Source organism: Pungitius pungitius, unplaced genomic scaffold, assembly GCF_949316345.1.
Source record: "Pungitius pungitius unplaced genomic scaffold, fPunPun2.1 scaffold_49, whole genome shotgun sequence".
Taxonomy (NCBI): Eukaryota; Metazoa; Chordata; class Actinopteri; order Perciformes; family Gasterosteidae; genus Pungitius; species Pungitius pungitius.
In genome coordinates this window covers 13,434-35,149 of record NW_026909924.1, presented here as the reverse complement: position 1 = coordinate 35,149, position 21,716 = coordinate 13,434, and the positions used below count along the sequence as shown (strand labels likewise).

At 45.6% G+C, this 21,716-nt stretch overlaps 45 non-coding genes across 45 annotated transcripts; all 45 read left to right on the top strand.

Moving 5' to 3' along the window:
- Positions 1-316: 316 nt before the first annotated feature.
- LOC134124166 (5S ribosomal RNA) lies at positions 317-435 on the top strand. Its single transcript, XR_009955618.1, has one exon. It is a non-coding gene; the product is annotated as a 5S ribosomal RNA (ribosomal RNA).
- Positions 436-774: 339 nt separating this feature from the next.
- On the top strand, positions 775-893 carry LOC134124164 (5S ribosomal RNA). Its single transcript, XR_009955617.1, has one exon. It is a non-coding gene; the product is annotated as a 5S ribosomal RNA (ribosomal RNA).
- A 339-nt stretch (positions 894-1,232) lies between these two features.
- On the top strand, positions 1,233-1,351 carry LOC134124162 (5S ribosomal RNA). Its single transcript, XR_009955615.1, has one exon. It is a non-coding gene; the product is annotated as a 5S ribosomal RNA (ribosomal RNA).
- A 339-nt stretch (positions 1,352-1,690) lies between these two features.
- On the top strand, positions 1,691-1,809 carry LOC134124161 (5S ribosomal RNA). The gene has a single exon (XR_009955614.1). It is a non-coding gene; the product is annotated as a 5S ribosomal RNA (ribosomal RNA).
- A 396-nt stretch (positions 1,810-2,205) lies between these two features.
- On the top strand, positions 2,206-2,324 carry LOC134124301 (5S ribosomal RNA). Its single transcript, XR_009955754.1, has one exon. It is a non-coding gene; the product is annotated as a 5S ribosomal RNA (ribosomal RNA).
- A 339-nt stretch (positions 2,325-2,663) lies between these two features.
- On the top strand, positions 2,664-2,782 carry LOC134124160 (5S ribosomal RNA). Its single transcript, XR_009955613.1, has one exon. It is a non-coding gene; the product is annotated as a 5S ribosomal RNA (ribosomal RNA).
- A 339-nt stretch (positions 2,783-3,121) lies between these two features.
- On the top strand, positions 3,122-3,240 carry LOC134124159 (5S ribosomal RNA). Its single transcript, XR_009955612.1, has one exon. It is a non-coding gene; the product is annotated as a 5S ribosomal RNA (ribosomal RNA).
- A 338-nt stretch (positions 3,241-3,578) lies between these two features.
- Positions 3,579-3,697, top strand: LOC134124158 (5S ribosomal RNA). Its single transcript, XR_009955611.1, has one exon. It is a non-coding gene; the product is annotated as a 5S ribosomal RNA (ribosomal RNA).
- Positions 3,698-4,094: 397 nt separating this feature from the next.
- LOC134124393 (5S ribosomal RNA) lies at positions 4,095-4,213 on the top strand. The gene has a single exon (XR_009955839.1). It is a non-coding gene; the product is annotated as a 5S ribosomal RNA (ribosomal RNA).
- A 339-nt stretch (positions 4,214-4,552) lies between these two features.
- LOC134124392 (5S ribosomal RNA) lies at positions 4,553-4,671 on the top strand. The gene has a single exon (XR_009955838.1). It is a non-coding gene; the product is annotated as a 5S ribosomal RNA (ribosomal RNA).
- Positions 4,672-5,067: 396 nt separating this feature from the next.
- Positions 5,068-5,186, top strand: LOC134124337 (5S ribosomal RNA). Its single transcript, XR_009955791.1, has one exon. It is a non-coding gene; the product is annotated as a 5S ribosomal RNA (ribosomal RNA).
- A 339-nt stretch (positions 5,187-5,525) lies between these two features.
- Positions 5,526-5,644, top strand: LOC134124391 (5S ribosomal RNA). The gene has a single exon (XR_009955837.1). It is a non-coding gene; the product is annotated as a 5S ribosomal RNA (ribosomal RNA).
- Positions 5,645-5,983: 339 nt separating this feature from the next.
- LOC134124390 (5S ribosomal RNA) lies at positions 5,984-6,102 on the top strand. The gene has a single exon (XR_009955836.1). It is a non-coding gene; the product is annotated as a 5S ribosomal RNA (ribosomal RNA).
- Positions 6,103-6,441: 339 nt separating this feature from the next.
- On the top strand, positions 6,442-6,560 carry LOC134124389 (5S ribosomal RNA). Its single transcript, XR_009955835.1, has one exon. It is a non-coding gene; the product is annotated as a 5S ribosomal RNA (ribosomal RNA).
- Positions 6,561-6,899: 339 nt separating this feature from the next.
- On the top strand, positions 6,900-7,018 carry LOC134124387 (5S ribosomal RNA). Its single transcript, XR_009955833.1, has one exon. It is a non-coding gene; the product is annotated as a 5S ribosomal RNA (ribosomal RNA).
- Positions 7,019-7,414: 396 nt separating this feature from the next.
- Positions 7,415-7,533, top strand: LOC134124354 (5S ribosomal RNA). The gene has a single exon (XR_009955809.1). It is a non-coding gene; the product is annotated as a 5S ribosomal RNA (ribosomal RNA).
- Positions 7,534-7,872: 339 nt separating this feature from the next.
- LOC134124386 (5S ribosomal RNA) lies at positions 7,873-7,991 on the top strand. Its single transcript, XR_009955832.1, has one exon. It is a non-coding gene; the product is annotated as a 5S ribosomal RNA (ribosomal RNA).
- A 396-nt stretch (positions 7,992-8,387) lies between these two features.
- LOC134124385 (5S ribosomal RNA) lies at positions 8,388-8,506 on the top strand. Its single transcript, XR_009955831.1, has one exon. It is a non-coding gene; the product is annotated as a 5S ribosomal RNA (ribosomal RNA).
- Positions 8,507-8,845: 339 nt separating this feature from the next.
- Positions 8,846-8,964, top strand: LOC134124384 (5S ribosomal RNA). The gene has a single exon (XR_009955830.1). It is a non-coding gene; the product is annotated as a 5S ribosomal RNA (ribosomal RNA).
- A 396-nt stretch (positions 8,965-9,360) lies between these two features.
- On the top strand, positions 9,361-9,479 carry LOC134124383 (5S ribosomal RNA). Its single transcript, XR_009955829.1, has one exon. It is a non-coding gene; the product is annotated as a 5S ribosomal RNA (ribosomal RNA).
- Positions 9,480-9,818: 339 nt separating this feature from the next.
- On the top strand, positions 9,819-9,937 carry LOC134124382 (5S ribosomal RNA). Its single transcript, XR_009955828.1, has one exon. It is a non-coding gene; the product is annotated as a 5S ribosomal RNA (ribosomal RNA).
- Positions 9,938-10,333: 396 nt separating this feature from the next.
- Positions 10,334-10,452, top strand: LOC134124381 (5S ribosomal RNA). Its single transcript, XR_009955827.1, has one exon. It is a non-coding gene; the product is annotated as a 5S ribosomal RNA (ribosomal RNA).
- Positions 10,453-10,791: 339 nt separating this feature from the next.
- LOC134124380 (5S ribosomal RNA) lies at positions 10,792-10,910 on the top strand. The gene has a single exon (XR_009955826.1). It is a non-coding gene; the product is annotated as a 5S ribosomal RNA (ribosomal RNA).
- Positions 10,911-11,307: 397 nt separating this feature from the next.
- On the top strand, positions 11,308-11,426 carry LOC134124379 (5S ribosomal RNA). The gene has a single exon (XR_009955825.1). It is a non-coding gene; the product is annotated as a 5S ribosomal RNA (ribosomal RNA).
- A 339-nt stretch (positions 11,427-11,765) lies between these two features.
- Positions 11,766-11,884, top strand: LOC134124378 (5S ribosomal RNA). Its single transcript, XR_009955824.1, has one exon. It is a non-coding gene; the product is annotated as a 5S ribosomal RNA (ribosomal RNA).
- Positions 11,885-12,280: 396 nt separating this feature from the next.
- Positions 12,281-12,399, top strand: LOC134124376 (5S ribosomal RNA). Its single transcript, XR_009955822.1, has one exon. It is a non-coding gene; the product is annotated as a 5S ribosomal RNA (ribosomal RNA).
- A 339-nt stretch (positions 12,400-12,738) lies between these two features.
- LOC134124375 (5S ribosomal RNA) lies at positions 12,739-12,857 on the top strand. The gene has a single exon (XR_009955821.1). It is a non-coding gene; the product is annotated as a 5S ribosomal RNA (ribosomal RNA).
- Positions 12,858-13,254: 397 nt separating this feature from the next.
- On the top strand, positions 13,255-13,373 carry LOC134124374 (5S ribosomal RNA). Its single transcript, XR_009955820.1, has one exon. It is a non-coding gene; the product is annotated as a 5S ribosomal RNA (ribosomal RNA).
- Positions 13,374-13,712: 339 nt separating this feature from the next.
- On the top strand, positions 13,713-13,831 carry LOC134124373 (5S ribosomal RNA). Its single transcript, XR_009955819.1, has one exon. It is a non-coding gene; the product is annotated as a 5S ribosomal RNA (ribosomal RNA).
- Positions 13,832-14,227: 396 nt separating this feature from the next.
- LOC134124372 (5S ribosomal RNA) lies at positions 14,228-14,346 on the top strand. The gene has a single exon (XR_009955818.1). It is a non-coding gene; the product is annotated as a 5S ribosomal RNA (ribosomal RNA).
- Positions 14,347-14,685: 339 nt separating this feature from the next.
- Positions 14,686-14,804, top strand: LOC134124371 (5S ribosomal RNA). Its single transcript, XR_009955817.1, has one exon. It is a non-coding gene; the product is annotated as a 5S ribosomal RNA (ribosomal RNA).
- Positions 14,805-15,199: 395 nt separating this feature from the next.
- Positions 15,200-15,318, top strand: LOC134124370 (5S ribosomal RNA). Its single transcript, XR_009955816.1, has one exon. It is a non-coding gene; the product is annotated as a 5S ribosomal RNA (ribosomal RNA).
- Positions 15,319-15,657: 339 nt separating this feature from the next.
- Positions 15,658-15,776, top strand: LOC134124331 (5S ribosomal RNA). Its single transcript, XR_009955785.1, has one exon. It is a non-coding gene; the product is annotated as a 5S ribosomal RNA (ribosomal RNA).
- A 339-nt stretch (positions 15,777-16,115) lies between these two features.
- On the top strand, positions 16,116-16,234 carry LOC134124369 (5S ribosomal RNA). Its single transcript, XR_009955815.1, has one exon. It is a non-coding gene; the product is annotated as a 5S ribosomal RNA (ribosomal RNA).
- A 339-nt stretch (positions 16,235-16,573) lies between these two features.
- Positions 16,574-16,692, top strand: LOC134124368 (5S ribosomal RNA). The gene has a single exon (XR_009955814.1). It is a non-coding gene; the product is annotated as a 5S ribosomal RNA (ribosomal RNA).
- A 397-nt stretch (positions 16,693-17,089) lies between these two features.
- LOC134124367 (5S ribosomal RNA) lies at positions 17,090-17,208 on the top strand. Its single transcript, XR_009955813.1, has one exon. It is a non-coding gene; the product is annotated as a 5S ribosomal RNA (ribosomal RNA).
- Positions 17,209-17,547: 339 nt separating this feature from the next.
- Positions 17,548-17,666, top strand: LOC134124362 (5S ribosomal RNA). The gene has a single exon (XR_009955811.1). It is a non-coding gene; the product is annotated as a 5S ribosomal RNA (ribosomal RNA).
- A 397-nt stretch (positions 17,667-18,063) lies between these two features.
- On the top strand, positions 18,064-18,182 carry LOC134124351 (5S ribosomal RNA). Its single transcript, XR_009955805.1, has one exon. It is a non-coding gene; the product is annotated as a 5S ribosomal RNA (ribosomal RNA).
- A 339-nt stretch (positions 18,183-18,521) lies between these two features.
- On the top strand, positions 18,522-18,640 carry LOC134124340 (5S ribosomal RNA). The gene has a single exon (XR_009955794.1). It is a non-coding gene; the product is annotated as a 5S ribosomal RNA (ribosomal RNA).
- A 397-nt stretch (positions 18,641-19,037) lies between these two features.
- LOC134124329 (5S ribosomal RNA) lies at positions 19,038-19,156 on the top strand. The gene has a single exon (XR_009955783.1). It is a non-coding gene; the product is annotated as a 5S ribosomal RNA (ribosomal RNA).
- A 339-nt stretch (positions 19,157-19,495) lies between these two features.
- Positions 19,496-19,614, top strand: LOC134124319 (5S ribosomal RNA). Its single transcript, XR_009955773.1, has one exon. It is a non-coding gene; the product is annotated as a 5S ribosomal RNA (ribosomal RNA).
- A 397-nt stretch (positions 19,615-20,011) lies between these two features.
- Positions 20,012-20,130, top strand: LOC134124308 (5S ribosomal RNA). The gene has a single exon (XR_009955762.1). It is a non-coding gene; the product is annotated as a 5S ribosomal RNA (ribosomal RNA).
- A 339-nt stretch (positions 20,131-20,469) lies between these two features.
- LOC134124299 (5S ribosomal RNA) lies at positions 20,470-20,588 on the top strand. Its single transcript, XR_009955752.1, has one exon. It is a non-coding gene; the product is annotated as a 5S ribosomal RNA (ribosomal RNA).
- A 339-nt stretch (positions 20,589-20,927) lies between these two features.
- LOC134124289 (5S ribosomal RNA) lies at positions 20,928-21,046 on the top strand. Its single transcript, XR_009955742.1, has one exon. It is a non-coding gene; the product is annotated as a 5S ribosomal RNA (ribosomal RNA).
- Positions 21,047-21,443: 397 nt separating this feature from the next.
- LOC134124278 (5S ribosomal RNA) lies at positions 21,444-21,562 on the top strand. The gene has a single exon (XR_009955731.1). It is a non-coding gene; the product is annotated as a 5S ribosomal RNA (ribosomal RNA).
- Positions 21,563-21,716: the final 154 nt, after the last annotated feature.

The following is a 21,716-nucleotide window of genomic DNA, read 5'->3' as shown; positions in this document are numbered from 1 at the left end:
CGCCCAGCGCCGCAGATTGTACACCTACACAATTGTAAAAAGTATTTCACATTGTAGAAGAGATGCAATAGGAAGAAGATGAAAGGTGGCTTACGTCCATACCATCGTCAGGCCATTTGAGGTGGCGGGGACTGCAATGGCCATCCACCGATTGGCTGGGACTCCTGGGCGGGTCTTCTCTAGTCCATCCAATTTTCGGCATAGGATATCACAGCCTTCTTTGCATACCCTTATTTAACCCACACAAAGATGCCAACGGCAGGCGTGACATAATTTTTTGACGCATTATAAAGGATTAGGAAAAAGATAAAAAGCAGCTTACGGCCATACCTCTCTGGTTCCGCCCGATCTCGTCTGATCTCGGAAGCTAAGCAGAGCAGGGCCTGGTTAGTACCTGGATGGAAGACCGCCTGGGAATCCCAGGTGCCGTAAGCTTTTTCACTTCTCTCTCCGAAAGCCGCCCAGCGCCGCAGATTGTACACCTACACAATTGTAAAAAGTATTTCACATTGTAGAAGAGATGCAATAGGAAGAAGATGAAAGGTGGCTTACGTCCATACCATCGTCAGGCCATTTGAGGTGGCGGGGACTGCAATGGCCATCCACCGATTGGCTGGGACTCCTGGGCGGGTCTTCTCTAGTCCATCCAATTTTCGGCATAGGATATCACAGCCTTCTTTGCATACCCTTATTTAACCCACACAAAGATGCCAACGGCAGGCGTGACATAATTTTTTGACGCATTATAAAGGATTAGGAAAAAGATAAAAAGCAGCTTACGGCCATACCTCTCTGGTTCCGCCCGATCTCGTCTGATCTCGGAAGCTAAGCAGAGCAGGGCCTGGTTAGTACCTGGATGGAAGACCGCCTGGGAATCCCAGGTGCCGTAAGCTTTTTCACTTCTCTCTCCGAAAGCCGCCCAGCGCCGCAGATTGTACACCTACACAATTGTAAAAAGTATTTCACATTGTAGAAGAGATGCAATAGGAAGAAGATGAAAGGTGGCTTACGTCCATACCATCGTCAGGCCATTTGAGGTGGCGGGGACTGCAATGGCCATCCACCGATTGGCTGGGACTCCTGGGCGGGTCTTCTCTAGTCCATCCAATTTTCGGCATAGGATATCACAGCCTTCTTTGCATACCCTTATTTAACCCACACAAAGATGCCAACGGCAGGCGTGACATAATTTTTTGACGCATTATAAAGGATTAGGAAAAAGATAAAAAGCAGCTTACGGCCATACCTCTCTGGTTCCGCCCGATCTCGTCTGATCTCGGAAGCTAAGCAGAGCAGGGCCTGGTTAGTACCTGGATGGAAGACCGCCTGGGAATCCCAGGTGCCGTAAGCTTTTTCACTTCTCTCTCCGAAAGCCGCCCAGCGCCGCAGATTGTACACCTACACAATTGTAAAAAGTATTTCACATTGTAGAAGAGATGCAATAGGAAGAAGATGAAAGGTGGCTTACGTCCATACCATCGTCAGGCCATTTGAGGTGGCGGGGACTGCAATGGCCATCCACCGATTGGCTGGGACTCCTGGGCGGGTCTTCTCTAGTCCATCCAATTTTCGGCATAGGATGTCACAGCCTTCTTTGCATACCCTTATTTAACCCACACAAAGATGCCAACGGCAGGCGTGACATAATTTTTTGACGCATTATAAAGGATTAGGAAAAAGATAAAAAGCAGCTTACGGCCATACCTCTCTGGTTCCGCCCGATCTCGTCTGATCTCGGAAGCTAAGCAGAGCAGGGCCTGGTTAGTACCTGGATGGAAGACCGCCTGGGAATCCCAGGTGCCGTAAGCTTTTTCACTTCTCTCTGAAAGCCGCCGAGCGCCGCAGATTGTACACCTACAAATTACAAAAAGTATATCACATTGTCGAAGAGATGCATGTTTAGTGTTGTTTTAACGTTGGATATATAAGGAACTTAGACAATATCATCAAAATTGATTCCGTTTCATGGTTGCTAAATTAGTGTTGATCAACATTTAACAATTGGCCTACTTTTGTTTGTAATTTAGCCGTTGAAATACAGGTGCTAACCCAACATGTTAGAATTGCCAGTGAAGAAAAGTAAAGTTACCTTCAGGTTTTAGGAACCTCTCTTGCCAATCCTAAGAACTGCTTCAATTTTAGAAAAAGAAACTCTTCTGATTATCTTTGACACGTTTTAAAGGATTAGGAAAAAGATAAAAAGCAGCGTACGGCCATACCTCTCTGGTTCCGCCCGATCTCGTCTGATCTCGGAAGCTAAGCAGAGCAGGGCCTGGTTAGTACCTGGATGGAAGACCGCCTGGGAATCCCAGGTGCCGTAAGCTTTTTCACTTCTCTCTCCGAAAGCCGCCCAGCGCCGCAGATTGTACACCTACACAATTGTAAAAAGTATTTCACATTGTAGAAGAGATGCAATAGGAAGAAGATGAAAGGTGGCTTACGTCCATACCATCGTCAGGCCATTTGAGGTGGCGGGGACTGCAATGGCCATCCACCGATTGGCTGGGACTCCTGGGCGGGTCTTCTCTAGTCCATCCAATTTTCGGCATAGGATATCACAGCCTTCTTTGCATACCCTTATTTAACCCACACAAAGATGCCAACGGCAGGCGTGACATAATTTTTTGACGCATTATAAAGGATTAGGAAAAAGATAAAAAGCAGCTTACGGCCATACCTCTCTGGTTCCGCCCGATCTCGTCTGATCTCGGAAGCTAAGCAGAGCAGGGCCTGGTTAGTACCTGGATGGAAGACCGCCTGGGAATCCCAGGTGCCGTAAGCTTTTTCACTTCTCTCTCCGAAAGCCGCCCAGCGCCGCAGATTGTACACCTACACAATTGTAAAAAGTATTTCACATTGTAGAAGAGATGCAATAGGAAGAAGATGAAAGGTGGCTTACGTCCATACCATCGTCAGGCGATTTGAGGTGGCGGGGACTGCAATGGCCATCCACCGATTGGCTGGGACTCCTGGGCGGGTCTTCTCTAGTCCATCCAATTTTCGGCATAGGATATCACAGCCTTCTTTGCATACCCTTATTTAACCCACACAAAGATGCCAACGGCAGGCGTGACATAATTTTTTGACGCATTATAAAGGATTAGGAAAAAGATAAAAAGCAGCTTACGGCCATACCTCTCTGGTTCCGCCCGATCTCGTCTGATCTCGGAAGCTAAGCAGAGCAGGGCCTGGTTAGTACCTGGATGGAAGACCGCCTGGGAATCCCAGGTGCCGTAAGCTTTTTCACTTCTCTCTCCGAAAGCCGCCCAGCGCCGCAGATTGTACACCTACACAATTGTAAAAAGTATTTCACATTGTAGAAGAGATGCAATAGGAAGAAGATGAAAGGTGGCTTACGTCCATACCATCGTCAGGCCATTTGAGGTGGCGGGGACTGCAATGGCCATCCACCGATTGGCTGGGACTCCTGGGCGGGTCTTCTCTAGTCCATCCAATTTTCGGCATAGGATGTCACAGCCTTCTTTGCATACCCTTATTTAACCCACACAAAGATGCCAACGGCAGGCGTGACATAATTTTTGACGCATTATAAAGGATTAGGAAAAAGATAAAAAGCAGCTTACGGCCATACCTCTCTGGTTCCGCCCGATCTCGTCTGATCTCGGAAGCTAAGCAGAGCAGGGCCTGGTTAGTACCTGGATGGAAGACCGCCTGGGAATCCCAGGTGCCGTAAGCTTTTTCACTTCTCTCTGAAAGCCGCCGAGCGCCGCAGATTGTACACCTACAAATTACAAAAAGTATATCACATTGTCGAAGAGATGCATGTTTAGTGTTGTTTTAACGTTGGATATATAAGGAACTTAGACAATATCATCAAAATTGATTCCGTTTCATGGTTGCTAAATTAGTGTTGATCAACATTTAACAATTGGCCTACTTTTGTTTGTAATTTAGCCGTTGAAATACAGGTGCTAACCCAACATGTTAGAATTGCCAGTGAAGAAAAGTAAAGTTACCTTCAGGTTTTAGGAACCTCTCTTGCCAATCCTAAGAACTGCTTCAATTTTAGAAAAAGAAACTTTTCTGATTATCTTTGACACGTTCTAAAGGATTATAAAAAAGATATTAAAGCAGCTTACGGCCATACCTCTCTGGTTCCGCCCGATCTCGTCTGATCTCGGAAGCTAAGCAGAGCAGGGCCTGGTTAGTACCTGGATGGAAGACCGCCTGGGAATCCCAGGTGCCGTAAGCTTTTTCACTTCTCTCTCCGAAAGCCGCCCAGCGCCGCAGATTGTACACCTACACAATTGTAAAAAGTATTTCACATTGTAGAAGAGATGCAATAGGAAGAAGATGAAAGGTGGCTTACGTCCATACCATCGTCAGGCCATTTGAGGTGGCGGGGACTGCAATGGCCATCCACCGATTGGCTGGGACTCCTGGGCGGGTCTTCTCTAGTCCATCCAATTTTCGGCATAGGATGTCACAGCCTTCTTTGCATACCCTTATTTAACCCACACAAAGATGCCAACGGCAGGCGTGACATAATTTTTTGACGCATTATAAAGGATTAGGAAAAAGATAAAAAGCAGCTTACGGCCATACCTCTCTGGTTCCGCCCGATCTCGTCTGATCTCGGAAGCTAAGCAGAGCAGGGCCTGGTTAGTACCTGGATGGAAGACCGCCTGGGAATCCCAGGTGCCGTAAGCTTTTTCACTTCTCTCTGAAAGCCGCCGAGCGCCGCAGATTGTACACCTACAAATTACAAAAAGTATATCACATTGTCGAAGAGATGCATGTTTAGTGTTGTTTTAACGTTGGATATATAAGGAACTTAGACAATATCATCAAAATTGATTCCGTTTCATGGTTGCTAAATTAGTGTTGATCAACATTTAACAATTGGCCTACTTTTGTTTGTAATTTAGCCGTTGAAATACAGGTGCTAACCCAACATGTTAGAATTGCCAGTGAAGAAAAGTAAAGTTACCTTCAGGTTTTAGGAACCTCTCTTGCCAATCCTAAGAACTGCTTCAATTTTAGAAAAAGAAACTCTTCTGATTATCTTTGACACGTTTTAAAGGATTAGGAAAAAGATAAAAAGCAGCGTACGGCCATACCTCTCTGGTTCCGCCCGATTTCGTCTGATCTCGGAAGCTAAGCAGAGCAGGGCCTGGTTAGTACCTGGATGGAAGACCGCCTGGGAATCCCAGGTGCCGTAAGCTTTTTCACTTCTCTCTCCGAAAGCCGCCCAGCGCCGCAGATTGTACACCTACACAATTGTAAAAAGTATTTCACATTGTAGAAGAGATGCAATAGGAAGAAGATGAAAGGTGGCTTACGTCCATACCATCGTCAGGCCATTTGAGGTGGCGGGGACTGCAATGGCCATCCACCGATTGGCTGGGACTCCTGGGCGGGTCTTCTCTAGTCCATCCAATTTTCGGCATAGGATATCACAGCCTTCTTTGCATACCCTTATTTAACCCACACAAAGATGCCAACGGCAGGCGTGACATAATTTTTTGACGCATTATAAAGGATTAGGAAAAAGATAAAAAGCAGCTTACGGCCATACCTCTCTGGTTCCGCCCGATCTCGTCTGATCTCGGAAGCTAAGCAGAGCAGGGCCTGGTTAGTACCTGGATGGAAGACCGCCTGGGAATCCCAGGTGCCGTAAGCTTTTTCACTTCTCTCTCCGAAAGCCGCCCAGCGCCGCAGATTGTACACCTACACAATTGTAAAAAGTATTTCACATTGTAGAAGAGATGCAATAGGAAGAAGATGAAAGGTGGCTTACGTCCATACCATCGTCAGGCCATTTGAGGTGGCGGGGACTGCAATGGCCATCCACCGATTGGCTGGGACTCCTGGGCGGGTCTTCTCTAGTCCATCCAATTTTCGGCATAGGATATCACAGCCTTCTTTGCATACCCTTATTTAACCCACACAAAGATGCCAACGGCAGGCGTGACATAATTTTTTGACGCATTATAAAGGATTAGGAAAAAGATAAAAAGCAGCTTACGGCCATACCTCTCTGGTTCCGCCCGATCTCGTCTGATCTCGGAAGCTAAGCAGAGCAGGGCCTGGTTAGTACCTGGATGGAAGACCGCCTGGGAATCCCAGGTGCCGTAAGCTTTTTCACTTCTCTCTCCGAAAGCCGCCCAGCGCCGCAGATTGTACACCTACACAATTGTAAAAAGTATTTCACATTGTAGAAGAGATGCAATAGGAAGAAGATGAAAGGTGGCTTACGTCCATACCATCGTCAGGCCATTTGAGGTGGCGGGGACTGCAATGGCCATCCACCGATTGGCTGGGACTCCTGGGCGGGTCTTCTCTAGTCCATCCAATTTTCGGCATAGGATATCACAGCCTTCTTTGCATACCCTTATTTAACCCACACAAAGATGCCAACGGCAGGCGTGACATAATTTTTTGACGCATTATAAAGGATTAGGAAAAAGATAAAAAGCAGCTTACGGCCATACCTCTCTGGTTCCGCCCGATCTCGTCTGATCTCGGAAGCTAAGCAGAGCAGGGCCTGGTTAGTACCTGGATGGAAGACCGCCTGGGAATCCCAGGTGCCGTAAGCTTTTTCACTTCTCTCTCCGAAAGCCGCCCAGCGCCGCAGATTGTACACCTACACAATTGTAAAAAGTATTTCACATTGTAGAAGAGATGCAATAGGAAGAAGATGAAAGGTGGCTTACGTCCATACCATCGTCAGGCCATTTGAGGTGGCGGGGACTGCAATGGCCATCCACCGATTGGCTGGGACTCCTGGGCGGGTCTTCTCTAGTCCATCCAATTTTCGGCATAGGATGTCACAGCCTTCTTTGCATACCCTTATTTAACCCACACAAAGATGCCAACGGCAGGCGTGACATAATTTTTTGACGCATTATAAAGGATTAGGAAAAAGATAAAAAGCAGCTTACGGCCATACCTCTCTGGTTCCGCCCGATCTCGTCTGATCTCGGAAGCTAAGCAGAGCAGGGCCTGGTTAGTACCTGGATGGAAGACCGCCTGGGAATCCCAGGTGCCGTAAGCTTTTTCACTTCTCTCTGAAAGCCGCCGAGCGCCGCAGATTGTACACCTACAAATTACAAAAAGTATATCACATTGTCGAAGAGATGCATGTTTAGTGTTGTTTTAACGTTGGATATATAAGGAACTTAGACAATATCATCAAAATTGATTCCGTTTCATGGTTGCTAAATTAGTGTTGATCAACATTTAACAATTGGCCTACTTTTGTTTGTAATTTAGCCGTTGAAATACAGGTGCTAACCCAACATGTTAGAATTGCCAGTGAAGAAAAGTAAAGTTACCTTCAGGTTTTAGGAACCTCTCTTGCCAATCCTAAGAACTGCTTCAATTTTAGAAAAAGAAACTCTTCTGATTATCTTTGACACGTTTTAAAGGATTAGGAAAAAGATAAAAAGCAGCGTACGGCCATACCTCTCTGGTTCCGCCCGATCTCGTCTGATCTCGGAAGCTAAGCAGAGCAGGGACTGGTTAGTACCTGGATGGAAGACCGCCTGGGAATCCCAGGTGCCGTAAGCTTTTTCACTTCTCTCTCCGAAAGCCGCCCAGCGCCGCAGATTGTACACCTACGCAATTGTAAAAAGTATTTCACATTGTAGAAGAGATGCAATAGGAAGAAGATGAAAGGTGGCTTACGTCCATACCATCGTCAGGCCATTTGAGGTGGCGGGGACTGCAATGGCCATCCACCGATTGGCTGGGACTCCTGGGCGGGTCTTCTCTAGTCCATCCAATTTTCGGCATAGGATGTCACAGCCTTCTTTGCATACCCTTATTTAACCCACACAAAGATGCCAACGGCAGGCGTGACATAATTTTTTGACGCATTATAAAGGATTAGGAAAAAGATAAAAAGCAGCTTACGGCCATACCTCTCTGGTTCCGCCCGATCTCGTCTGATCTCGGAAGCTAAGCAGAGCAGGGCCTGGTTAGTACCTGGATGGAAGACCGCCTGGGAATCCCAGGTGCCGTAAGCTTTTTCACTTCTCTCTGAAAGCCGCCGAGCGCCGCAGATTGTACACCTACAAATTACAAAAAGTATATCACATTGTCGAAGAGATGCATGTTTAGTGTTGTTTTAACGTTGGATATATAAGGAACTTAGACAATATCATCAAAATTGATTCCGTTTCATGGTTGCTAAATTAGTGTTGATCAACATTTAACAATTGGCCTACTTTTGTTTGTAATTTAGCCGTTGAAATACAGGTGCTAACCCAACATGTTAGAATTGCCAGTGAAGAAAAGTAAAGTTACCTTCAGGTTTTAGGAACCTCTCTTGCCAATCCTAAGAACTGCTTCAATTTTAGAAAAAGAAACTCTTCTGATTATCTTTGACACGTTCTAAAGGATTAGGAAAAAGATAAAAAGCAGCTTACGGCCATACCTCTCTGGTTCCGCCCGATCTCGTCTGATCTCGGAAGCTAAGCAGAGCAGGGCCTGGTTAGTACCTGGATGGAAGACCGCCTGGGAATCCCAGGTGCCGTAAGCTTTTTCACTTCTCTCTCCGAAAGCCGCCCAGCGCCGCAGATTGTACACCTACACAATTGTAAAAAGTATTTCACATTGTAGAAGAGATGCAATAGGAAGAAGATGAAAGGTGGCTTACGTCCATACCATCGTCAGGCCATTTGAGGTGGCGGGGACTGCAATGGCCATCCACCGATTGGCTGGGACTCCTGGCCGGGTCTTCTCTAGTCCATCCAATTTTCGGCATAGGATGTCACAGCCTTCTTTGCATACCCTTATTTAACCCACACAAAGATGCCAACGGCAGGCGTGACATAATTTTTTGACGCATTATAAAGGATTAGGAAAAAGATAAAAAGCAGCTTACGGCCATACCTCTCTGGTTCCGCCCGATCTCGTCTGATCTCGGAAGCTAAGCAGAGCAGGGCCTGGTTAGTACCTGGATGGAAGACCGCCTGGGAATCCCAGGTGCCGTAAGCTTTTTCACTTCTCTCTGAAAGCCGCCGAGCGCCGCAGATTGTACACCTACAAATTACAAAAAGTATATCACATTGTCGAAGAGATGCATGTTTAGTGTTGTTTTAACGTTGGATATATAAGGAACTTAGACAATATCATCAAAATTGATTCCGTTTCATGGTTGCTAAATTAGTGTTGATCAACATTTAACAATTGGCCTACTTTTGTTTGTAATTTAGCCGTTGAAATACAGGTGCTAACCCAACATGTTAGAATTGCCAGTGAAGAAAAGTAAAGTTACCTTCAGGTTTTAGGAACCTCTCTTGCCAATCCTAAGAACTGCTTCAATTTTAGAAAAAGAAACTCTTCTGATTATCTTTGACACGTTCTAAAGGATTAGGAAAAAGATAAAAAGCAGCTTACGGCCATACCTCTCTGGTTCCGCCCGATCTCGTCTGATCTCGGAAGCTAAGCAGAGCAGGGCCTGGTTAGTACCTGGATGGAAGACCGCCTGGGAATCCCAGGTGCCGTAAGCTTTTTCACTTCTCTCTCCGAAAGCCGCCCAGCGCCGCAGATTGTACACCTACACAATTGTAAAAAGTATTTCACATTGTAGAAGAGATGCAATAGGAAGAAGATGAAAGGTGGCTTACGTCCATACCATCGTCAGGCCATTTGAGGTGGCGGGGACTGCAATGGCCATCCACCGATTGGCTGGGACTCCTGGCCGGGTCTTCTCTAGTCCATCCAATTTTCGGCATAGGATGTCACAGCCTTCTTTGCATACCCTTATTTAACCCACACAAAGATGCCAACGGCAGGCGTGACATAATTTTTTGACGCATTATAAAGGATTAGGAAAAAGATAAAAAGCAGCTTACGGCCATACCTCTCTGGTTCCGCCCGATCTCGTCTGATCTCGGAAGCTAAGCAGAGCAGGGCCTGGTTAGTACCTGGATGGAAGACCGCCTGGGAATCCCAGGTGCCGTAAGCTTTTTCACTTCTCTCTGAAAGCCGCCGAGCGCCGCAGATTGTACACCTACAAATTACAAAAAGTACATCACATTGTCGAAGAGATGCATGTTTAGTGTTGTTTTAACGTTGGATATATAAGGAACTTAGACAATATCATCAAAATTGATTCCCTTTCATGGTTGCTAAATTAGTGTTGATCAACATTTAACAATTGGCCTACTTTTGTTTGTAATTTAGCCGTTGAAATACAGGTGCTAACCCAACATGTTAGAATTGCCAGTGAAGAAAAGTAAAGTTACCTTCAGGTTTTAGGAACCTCTCTTGCCAATCCTAAGAACTGCTTCAATTTTAGAAAAAGAAACTCTTCTGATTATCTTTGACACGTTCTAAAGGATTAGGAAAAAGATAAAAAGCAGCTTACGGCCATACCTCTCTGGTTCCGCCCGATCTCGTCTGATCTCGGAAGCTAAGCAGAGCAGGGCCTGGTTAGTACCTGGATGGAAGACCGCCTGGGAATCCCAGGTGCCGTAAGCTTTTTCACTTCTCTCTCCGAAAGCCGCCCAGCGCCGCAGATTGTACACCTACACAATTGTAAAAAGTATTTCACATTGTAGAAGAGATGCAATAGGAAGAAGATGAAAGGTGGCTTACGTCCATACCATCGTCAGGCCATTTGAGGTGGCGGGGACTGCAATGGCCATCCACCGATTGGCTGGGACTCCTGGCCGGGTCTTCTCTAGTCCATCCAATTTTCGGCATAGGATGTCACAGCCTTCTTTGCATACCCTTATTTAACCCACACAAAGATGCCAACGGCAGGCGTGACATAATTTTTTGACGCATTATAAAGGATTAGGAAAAAGATAAAAAGCAGCTTACGGCCATACCTCTCTGGTTCCGCCCGATCTCGTCTGATCTCGGAAGCTAAGCAGAGCAGGGCCTGGTTAGTACCTGGATGGAAGACCGCCTGGGAATCCCAGGTGCCGTAAGCTTTTTCACTTCTCTCTGAAAGCCGCCGAGCGCCGCAGATTGTACACCTACAAATTACAAAAAGTACATCACATTGTCGAAGAGATGCATGTTTAGTGTTGTTTTAACGTTGGATATATAAGGAACTTAGACAATATCATCAAAATTGATTCCGTTTCATGGTTGCTAAATTAGTGTTGATCAACATTTAACAATTGGCATACTTTTGTTTGTAATTTAGCCGTTGAAATACAGGTGCTAACCCAACATGTTAGAATTGCCAGTGAAGAAAAGTAAAGTTACCTTCAGGTTTTAGGAACCTCTCTTGCCAATCCTAAGAACTGCTTCAATTTTAGAAAAAGAAACTTTTCTGATTATCTTTGACACGTTCTAAAGGATTAGGAAAAAGATATTAAAGCAGCTTACGGCCATACCTCTCTGGTTCCGCCCGATCTCGTCTGATCTCGGAAGCTAAGCAGAGCAGGGCCTGGTTAGTACCTGGATGGAAGACCGCCTGGGAATCCCAGGTGCCGTAAGCTTTTTCACTTCTCTCTCCGAAAGCCGCCCAGCGCCGCAGATTGTACACCTACACAATTGTAAAAAGTATTTCACATTGTAGAAGAGATGCAATAGGAAGAAGATGAAAGGTGGCTTACGTCCATACCATCGTCAGGCCATTTGAGGTGGCGGGGACTGCAATGGCCATCCACCGATTGGCTGGGACTCCTGGCCGGGTCTTCTCTAGTCCATCCAATTTTCGGCATAGGATGTCACAGCCTTCTTTGCATACCCTTATTTAACCCACACAAAGATGCCAACGGCAGGCGTGACATAATTTTTTGACGCATTATAAAGGATTAGGAAAAAGATAAAAAGCAGCTTACGGCCATACCTCTCTGGTTCCGCCCGATCTCGTCTGATCTCGGAAGCTAAGCAGAGCAGGGCCTGGTTAGTACCTGGATGGAAGACCGCCTGGGAATCCCAGGTGCCGTAAGCTTTTTCACTTCTCTCTGAAAGCCGCCGAGCGCCGCAGATTGTACACCTACAAATTACAAAAAGTATATCACATTGTCGAAGAGATGCATGTTTAGTGTTGTTTTAACGTTGGATATATAAGGAACTTAGACAATATCATCAAAATTGATTCCGTTTCATGGTTGCTAAATTAGTGTTGATCAACATTTAACAATTGGCCTACTTTTGTTTGTAATTTAGCCGTTGAAATACAGGTGCTAACCCAACATGTTAGAATTGCCAGTGAAGAAAAGTAAAGTTACCTTCAGGTTTTAGGAACCTCTCTTGCCAATCCTAAGAACTGCTTCAATTTTAGAAAAAGAAACTCTTCTGATTATCTTTGACACGTTCTAAAGGATTAGGAAAAAGATAAAAAGCAGCTTACGGCCATACCTCTCTGGTTCCGCCCGATCTCGTCTGATCTCGGAAGCTAAGCAGAGCAGGGCCTGGTTAGTACCTGGATGGAAGACCGCCTGGGAATCCCAGGTGCCGTAAGCTTTTTCACTTCTCTCTCCGAAAGCCGCCCAGCGCCGCAGATTGTACACCTACACAATTGTAAAAAGTATTTCACATTGTAGAAGAGATGCAATAGGAAGAAGATGAAAGGTGGCTTACGTCCATACCATCGTCAGGCCATTTGAGGTGGCGGGGACTGCAATGGCCATCCACCGATTGGCTGGGACTCCTGGCCGGGTCTTCTCTAGTCCATCCAATTTTCGGCATAGGATGTCACAGCCTTCTTTGCATACCCTTATTTAACCCACACAAAGATGCCAACGGCAGGCGTGACATAATTTTTTGACGCATTATAAAGGATTAGGAAAAAGATAAAAAGCAGCTTACGGCCATACCTCTCTGGTTCCGCCCGATCTCGTCTGATCTCGGAAGCTAAGCAGAGCAGGGCCTGGTTAGTACCTGGATGGAAGACCGCCTGGGAATCCCAGGTGCCGTAAGCTTTTTCACTTCTCTCTGAAAGCCGCCGAGCGCCGCAGATTGTACACCTACAAATTACAAAAAGTACATCACATTGTCGAAGAGATGCATGTTTAGTGTTGTTTTAACGTTGGATATATAAGGAACTTAGACAATATCATCAAAATTGATTCCGTTTCATGGTTGCTAAATTAGTGTTGATCAACATTTAACAATTGGCATACTTTTGTTTGTAATTTAGCCGTTGATATACAGGTGCTAACCCAACATGTTAGAATTGCCAGTGAAGAAAAGTAAAGTTACCTTCAGGTTTTAGGAACCTCTCTTGCCAATCCTAAGAACTGCTTCAATTTTAGAAAAAGAAACTTTTCTGATTATCTTTGACACGTTCTAAAGGATTAGGAAAAAGATATTAAAGCAGCTTACGGCCATACCTCTCTGGTTCCGCCCGATCTCGTCTGATCTCGGAAGCTAAGCAGAGCAGGGCCTGGTTAGTACCTGGATGGAAGACCGCCTGGGAATCCCAGGTGCCGTAAGCTTTTTCACTTCTCTCTCCGAAAGCCGCCCAGCGCCGCAGATTGTACACCTACACAATTGTAAAAAGTATTTCACATTGTAGAAGAGATGCAATAGGAAGAAGATGAAAGGTGGCTTACGTCCATACCATCGTCAGGCCATTTGAGGTGGCGGGGACTGCAATGGCCATCCACCGATTGGCTGGGACTCCTGGCCGGGTCTTCTCTAGTCCATCCAATTTTCGGCATAGGATGTCACAGCCTTCTTTGCATACCCTTATTTAACCCACACAAAGATGCCAACGGCAGGCGTGACATAATTTTTTGACGCATTATAAAGGATTAGGAAAAAGATAAAAAGCAGCTTACGGCCATACCTCTCTGGTTCCGCCCGATCTCGTCTGATCTCGGAAGCTAAGCAGAGCAGGGCCTGGTTAGTACCTGGATGGAAGACCGCCTGGGAATCCCAGGTGCCGTAAGCTTTTTCACTTCTCTCTGAAAGCCGCCGAGCGCCGCAGATTGTACACCTACAAATTACAAAAAGTATATCACATTGTCGAAGAGATGCATGTTTAGTGTTGTTTTAACGTTGGATATATAAGGAACTTAGACAATATCATCAAAATTGATTCCGTTTCATGGTTGCTAAATTAGTGTTGATCAACATTTAACAATTGGCCTACTTTTGTTTGTAATTTAGCCGTTGAAATACAGGTGCTAACCCAACATGTTAGAATTGCCAGTGAAGAAAAGTAAAGTTACCTTCAGGTTTTAGGAACCTCTCTTGCCAATCCTAAGAACTGCTTCAATTTTAGAAAAAGAAACTCTTCTGATTATCTTTGACACGTTCTAAAGGATTAGGAAAAAGATAAAAAGCAGCTTACGGCCATACCTCTCTGGTTCCGCCCGATCTCGTCTGATCTCGGAAGCTAAGCAGAGCAGGGCCTGGTTAGTACCTGGATGGAAGACCGCCTGGGAATCCCAGGTGCCGTAAGCTTTTTCACTTCTCTCTCCGAAAGCCGCCCAGCGCCGCAGATTGTACACCTACACAATTGTAAAAAGTATTTCACATTGTAGAAGAGATGCAATAGGAAGAAGATGAAAGGTGGCTTACGTCCATACCATCGTCAGGCCATTTGAGGTGGCGGGGACTGCAATGGCCATCCACCGATTGGCTGGGACTCCTGGCCGGGTCTTCTCTAGTCCATCCAATTTTCGGCATAGGATGTCACAGCCTTCTTTGCATACCCTTATTTAACCCACACAAAGATGCCAACGGCAGGCGTGACATAATTTTTTGACGCATTATAAAGGATTAGGAAAAAGATAAAAAGCAGCTTACGGCCATACCTCTCTGGTTCCGCCCGATCTCGTCTGATCTCGGAAGCTAAGCAGAGCAGGGCCTGGTTAGTACCTGGATGGAAGACCGCCTGGGAATCCCAGGTGCCGTAAGCTTTTTCACTTCTCTCTCCGAAAGCCGCCGAGCGCCGCAGATTGTACACCTACAAATTACAAAAAGAATATCACATTGTAGAAGAGATACATGTTTAGTGTTGTTTTAACGTTGGATATGAAAGGAAATTAGACAATATTATCCAAAATGATTCCGTTTCATGATTGCTAAATTAGTGTTGATCAACATTTACGATTGGCATACTATTGTTTGTAATTTAGCCGTTGAAATACAGGTGCTAACCCAACATGTTAGAATTGCCAGTGAAGAAAAGTAAAGTTACCTTCAGGCTTTAGGAACCTCTCTTGCCAATGCTAAGAACTGCTTCAATTTTAGAAAAAGAAACTTCTGATTATCTTTGACACGTTTTAAAGGATTAGGAAAAAGATGAAAAGCAGCTTACGGCCATACCTCTCTGGTTCCGCCCGATCTCGTCTGATCTCGGAAGCTAAGCAGAGCAGGGCCTGGTTAGTACCTGGATGGAAGACCGCCTGGGAATCCCAGGTGCCGTAAGCTTTTTCACTTCTCTCTCTGAAAGCCGCCCAGCGCCGTAAATTGTACACCTGCACAATTGTAAAAAAAATTTCACATTAAAGAAGACATGCAATAGGAAGAAGATGAAAGGTGGCTTACGTCCATACCATCGTCAGGCCATTTGAGGTGGCGGGGACTGCAATGGCCATTCACCGATTGGCTGGGACCCCTGGGCGGGTCTTCTCTAGTCCATCCAATTTTCGGCATGGGATGTCACAGCCTTCTTTGCATACCCTTATTTAACCCACACAAAGATGCCAACGGCAGGCGTGTCATAATTCATTGACGCATTATAAAGGATTAGGAAAAAGATAAAAAGCAGCTTACGGCCATACCTCTCTGGTTCCGCCCAATCTCGTCTGATCTCGGAAGCTAAGCAGAGCAGGGCCTGGTTAGTACCTGGATGGAAGACCGCCTGGGAATCCCAGGTGCTGTAAGCTTTTTCACTTCTCTCTCTGAAAGCCGCCCAGCGCCGTAGATTGTACACCTACACAATTGTAAAAAAAATGTCACATTGTAGAAGAGATGCAATAGGAAGAAGATGAAAGGTGGCTTACGTCCATACCATCGTCAGGCCATTTGAGGTGGCGGGGACTGCAATGGCCATTCACCGATTGGCTGGGACCCCTGGGCGGGTCTTCTCTAGTCCATCCAATTTTCGGCATGGGATGTCACAGCCTTCTTTGCATACCCTTATTTAACCCACACAAAGATGCCAACGGCAGGCGTGTCATAATTCATTGACGCATTATAAAGGATTAGGAAAAAGATAAAAAGCAGCTTACGGCCATACCTCTCTGGTTCCGCCCGATCTCGTCTGATCTCGGAAGCTAAGCAGAGCAGGGCCTGGTTAGTACCTGGATGGAAGACCGCCTGGGAATCCCAGGTGCCGTAAGCTTTTTCACTTCTCTCTCTGAAAGCCGCCCAGCGCCGTAAATTGTACACCTGCACAATTGTAAAAAAGATTTCACATTGTAGAAGAGATGCAATAGGAAGAAGATGAAAGGTGGCTTACGTCCATACCATCGTCAGGCCATTTGAGGTGGCGGGGACTGCAATGGCCATTCACCGATTGGCTGGGACCCCTGGGCGGGTCTTCTCTAGTCCATCCAATTTTCGGCATGGGATGTCACAGCCTTCTTTGCATACCCTTATTTAACCCACACAAAGATGCCAACGGCAGGCGTGTCATAATTCATTGACGCATTATAAAGGATTAGGAAAAAGATAAAAAGCAGCTTACGGCCATACCTCTCTGGTTCCGCCCGATCTCGTCTGATCTCGGAAGCTAAGCAGAGCAGGGCCTGGTTAGTACCTGGATGGAAGACCGCCTGGGAATCCCAGGTGCCGTAAGCTTTTTCACTTCTCTCTCCGAAAGCCGCCGAGCGCCGCAGATTGTACACCTACAAATTACAAAAAGAATATCACATTGTAGAAGAGATACATGTTTAGTGTTGTTTTAACGTTGGATATGAAAGGAAATTAGACAATATTATCCAAAATGATTCCGTTTCATGATTGCTAAATTAGTGTTGATCAACATTTACGATTGGCATACTATTGTTTGTAATTTAGCCGTTGAAATACAGGTGCTAACCCAACATGTTAGAATTGCCAGTGAAGAAAAGTAAAGTTACCTTCAGGCTTTAGGAACCTCTCTTGCCAATCCTAAGAACTGCTTCAATTTTAGAAAAAGAAACTTTTCTGATTTTCTTTGACACGTTCTAAAGGATTAGGAAAAAGATAAAATGCAGCTTACGGCCATACCTCTCTGGTTCCGCCCGATCTCGTCTGATCTCGGAAGCTAAGCAGAGCAGGGCCTGGTTAGTACCTGGATGGAAGACCGCCTGGGAATCCCAGGTGCCGTAAGCTTTTTCACTTCTCTCTCTGAAAGCCGCCCAGCGCCGTAAATTGTACACCTGCACAATTGTAAAAAAAAATTCACATTGTAGAAGACATGCAATAGGAAGAAGATGAAAGGTGGCTTACGTCCATACCATCGTCAGGCCATTTGAGGTGGCGGGGACTGCAATGGCCATTCACCGATTGGCTGGGACCCCTGGGCGGGTCTTCTCTAGTCCATCCAATTTTCGGCATGGGATGTCACAGCCTTCTTTGCATACCCTTATTTAACCCACACAAAGATGCCAACGGCAGGCGTGTCATAATTCATTGACGCATTATAAAGGATTAGGAAAAAGATAAAAAGCAGCTTACGGCCATACCTCTCTGGTTCCGCCCGATCTCGTCTGATCTCGGAAGCTAAGCAGAGCAGGGCCTGGTTAGTACCTGGATGGAAGACCGCCTGGGAATCCCAGGTGCCGTAAGCTTTTTCACTTCTCTCTCCGAAAGCCGCCGAGCGCCGCAGATTGTACACCTACAAATTACAAAAAGAATATCACATTGTAGAAGAGATACATGTTTAGTGTTGTTTTAACGTTGGATATGAAAGGAAATTAGACAATATTATCCAAAATGATTCCGTTTCATGATTGCTAAATTAGTGTTGATCAACATTTACGATTGGCATACTATTGTTTGTAATTTAGCCGATGAAATACAGGTGCTAACCCAACATGTTAGAATTGCCAGTGAAGAAAAGTAAAGTTACCTTCAGGCTTTAGGAACCTCTCTTGCCAATCCTAAGAACTGCTTCAATTTTAGAAAAAGAAACTTTTCTGATTTTCTTTGACACGTTCTAAAGGATTAGGAAAAAGATAAAAAGCAGCTTACGGCCATACCTCTCTGGTTCCGCCCGATCTCGTCTGATCTCGGAAGCTAAGCAGAGCAGGGCCTGGTTAGTACCTGGATGGAAGACCGCCTGGGAATCCCAGGTGCCGTAAGCTTTTTCACTTCTCTCTCTGAAAGCCGCCCAGCGCCGTAAATTGTACACCTGCACAATTGTAAAAAAAATTTCACATTGTAGAAGACATGCAATAGGAAGAAGATGAAAGGTGGCTTACGTCCATACCATCGTCAGGCCGTTTGAGGTGGCGGGGACTGCAATGGCCATTCACCGATTGGCTGGGACCCCTGGGCGGGTCTTCTCTAGTCCATCCAATTTTCGGCATGGGATGTCACAGCCTTCTTTGCATACCCTTATTTAACCCACACAAAGATGCCAACGGCAGGCGTGTCATAATTCATTGACGCATTATAAAGGATTAGGAAAAAGATAAAAAGCAGCTTACGGCCATACCTCTCTGGTTCCGCCCGATCTCGTCTGATCTCGGAAGCTAAGCAGAGCAGGGCCTGGTTAGTACCTGGATGGAAGACCGCCTGGGAATCCCAGGTGCCGTAAGCTTTTTCACTTCTCTCTCCGAAAGCCGCCGAGCGCCGCAGATTGTACACCTACAAATTACAAAAAGAATATCACATTGTAGAAGAGATACATGTTTAGTGTTGTTTTAACGTTGGATATGAAAGGAAATTAGACAATATTATCCAAAATGATTCCGTTTCATGATTGCTAAATTAGTGTTGATCAACATTTACGATTGGCATACTATTGTTTGTAATTTAGCCGTTGAAATACAGGTGCTAACCCAACATGTTAGAATTGCCAGTGAAGAAAAGTAAAGTTACCTTCAGGCTTTAGGAACCTCTCTTGCCAATCCTAAGAACTGCTTCAATTTTAGAAAAAGAAACTTTTCTGATTTTCTTTGACACGTTCTAAAGGATTAGGAAAAAGATAAAATGCAGCTTACGGCCATACCTCTCTGGTTCCGCCCGATCTCGTCTGATCTCGGAAGCTAAGCAGAGCAGGGCCTGGTTAGTACCTGGATGGAAGACCGCCTGGGAATCCCAGGTGCCGTAAGCTTTTTCACTTCTCTCTCTGAAAGCCGCCCAGCGCCGTAAATTGTACACCTGCACAATTGTAAAAAAAAATTCACATTGTAGAAGACATGCAATAGGAAGAAGATGAAAGGTGGCTTACGTCCATACCATCGTCAGGCCATTTGAGGTGGCGGGGACTGCAATGGCCATTCACCGATTGGCTGGGACCCCTGGGCGGGTCTTCTCTAGTCCATCCAATTTTCGGCATGGGATGTCACAGCCTTCTTTGCATACCCTTATTTAACCCACACAAAGATGCCAACGGCAGGCGTGTCATAATTCATTGACGCATTATAAAGGATTAGGAAAAAGATAAAAAGCAGCTTACGGCCATACCTCTCTGGTTCCGCCCGATCTCGTCTGATCTCGGAAGCTAAGCAGAGCAGGGCCTGGTTAGTACCTGGATGGAAGACCGCCTGGGAATCCCAGGTGCCGTAAGCTTTTTCACTTCTCTCTCCGAAAGCCGCCGAGCGCCGCAGATTGTACACCTACAAATTACAAAAAGAATATCACATTGTAGAAGAGATACATGTTTAGTGTTGTTTTAACGTTGGATATGAAAGGAAATTAGACAATATTATCCAAAATGATTCCGTTTCATGATTGCTAAATTAGTGTTGATCAACATTTACGATTGGCATACTATTGTTTGTAATTTAGCCGTTGAAATACAGGTGCTAACCCAACATGTTAGAATTGCCAGTGAAGAAAAGTAAAGTTACCTTCAGGCTTTAGGAACCTCTCTTGCCAATCCTAAGAACTGCTTCAATTTTAGAAAAAGAAACTTTTCTGATTTTCTTTGACACGTTCTAAAGGATTAGGAAAAAGATAAAAAGCAGCTTACGGCCATACCTCTCTGGTTCCGCCCGATCTCGTCTGATCTCGGAAGCTAAGCAGAGCAGGGCCTGGTTAGTACCTGGATGGAAGACCGCCTGGGAATCCCAGGTGCCGTAAGCTTTTTCACTTCTCTCTCTGAAAGCCGCCCAGCGCCGTAAATTGTACACCTGCACAATTGTAAAAAAAATTTCACATTGTAGACGACATGCAATAGGAAGAAGATGAAAGGTGGCTTACGTCCATACCATCGTCAGGCCGTTTGAGGTGGCGGGGACTGCAATGGCCATTCACCGATTGGCTGGGACCCCTGGGCGGGTCTTCTCTAGTCCATCCAATTTTCGGCATGGGATGTCACAGCCTTCTTTGCATACCCTTATTTAACCCACACAAAGATGCCAACGGCAGGCGTGTCATAATTCATTGACGCATTATAAAGGATTAGGAAAAAGATAAAAAGCAGCTTACGGCCATACCTCTCTGGTTCCGCCCGATCTCGTCTGATCTCGGAAGCTAAGCAGAGCAGGGCCTGGTTAGTACCTGGATGGAAGACCGCCTGGGAATCCCAGGTGCCGTAAGCTTTTTCACTTCTCTCTCTGAAAGCCGCCCAGCGCCGTAAATTGTACACCTGCACAATTGTAAAAAAGATTTCACATTGTAGAAGAGATGCAATAGGAAGAAGATGAAAGGTGGCTTACGTCCATACCATCGTCAGGCCATTTGAGGTGGCGGGGACTGCAATGGCCATTCACCGATTGGCTGGGACCCCTGGGCGGGTCTTCTCTAGTCCATCCAATTTTCGGCATGGGATGTCACAGCCTTCTTTGCATACCCTTATTTAACCCACACAAAGATGCCAACGGCAGGCGTGTCATAATTCATTGACGCATTATAAAGGATTAGGAAAAAGATAAAAAGCAGCTTACGGCCATACCTCTCTGGTTCCGCCCGATCTCGTCTGATCTCGGAAGCTAAGCAGAGCAGGGCCTGGTTAGTACCTGGATGGAAGACCGCCTGGGAATCCCAGGTGCCGTAAGCTTTTTCACTTCTCTCTCCGAAAGCCGCCGAGCGCCGCAGATTGTACACCTACAAATTACAAAAAGAATATCACATTGTAGAAGAGATACATGTTTAGTGTTGTTTTAACGTTGGATATGAAAGGAAATTAGACAATATTATCCAAAATGATTCCGTTTCATGATTGCTAAATTAGTGTTGATCAACATTTACGATTGGCATACTATTGTTTGTAATTTAGCCGTTGAAATACAGGTGCTAACCCAACATGTTAGAATTGCCAGTGAAGAAAAGTAAAGTTACCTTCAGGCTTTAGGAACCTCTCTTGCCAATCCTAAGAACTGCTTCAATTTTAGAAAAAGAAACTTTTCTGATTTTCTTTGACACGTTCTAAAGGATTAGGAAAAAGATAAAATGCAGCTTACGGCCATACCTCTCTGGTTCCGCCCGATCTCGTCTGATCTCGGAAGCTAAGCAGAGCAGGGCCTGGTTAGTACCTGGATGGAAGACCGCCTGGGAATCCCAGGTGCCGTAAGCTTTTTCACTTCTCTCTCTGAAAGCCGCCCAGCGCCGTAAATTGTACACCTGCACAATTGTAAAAAAAAATTCACATTGTAGAAGACATGCAATAGGAAGAAGATGAAAGGTGGCTTACGTCCATACCATCGTCAGGCCATTTGAGGTGGCGGGGA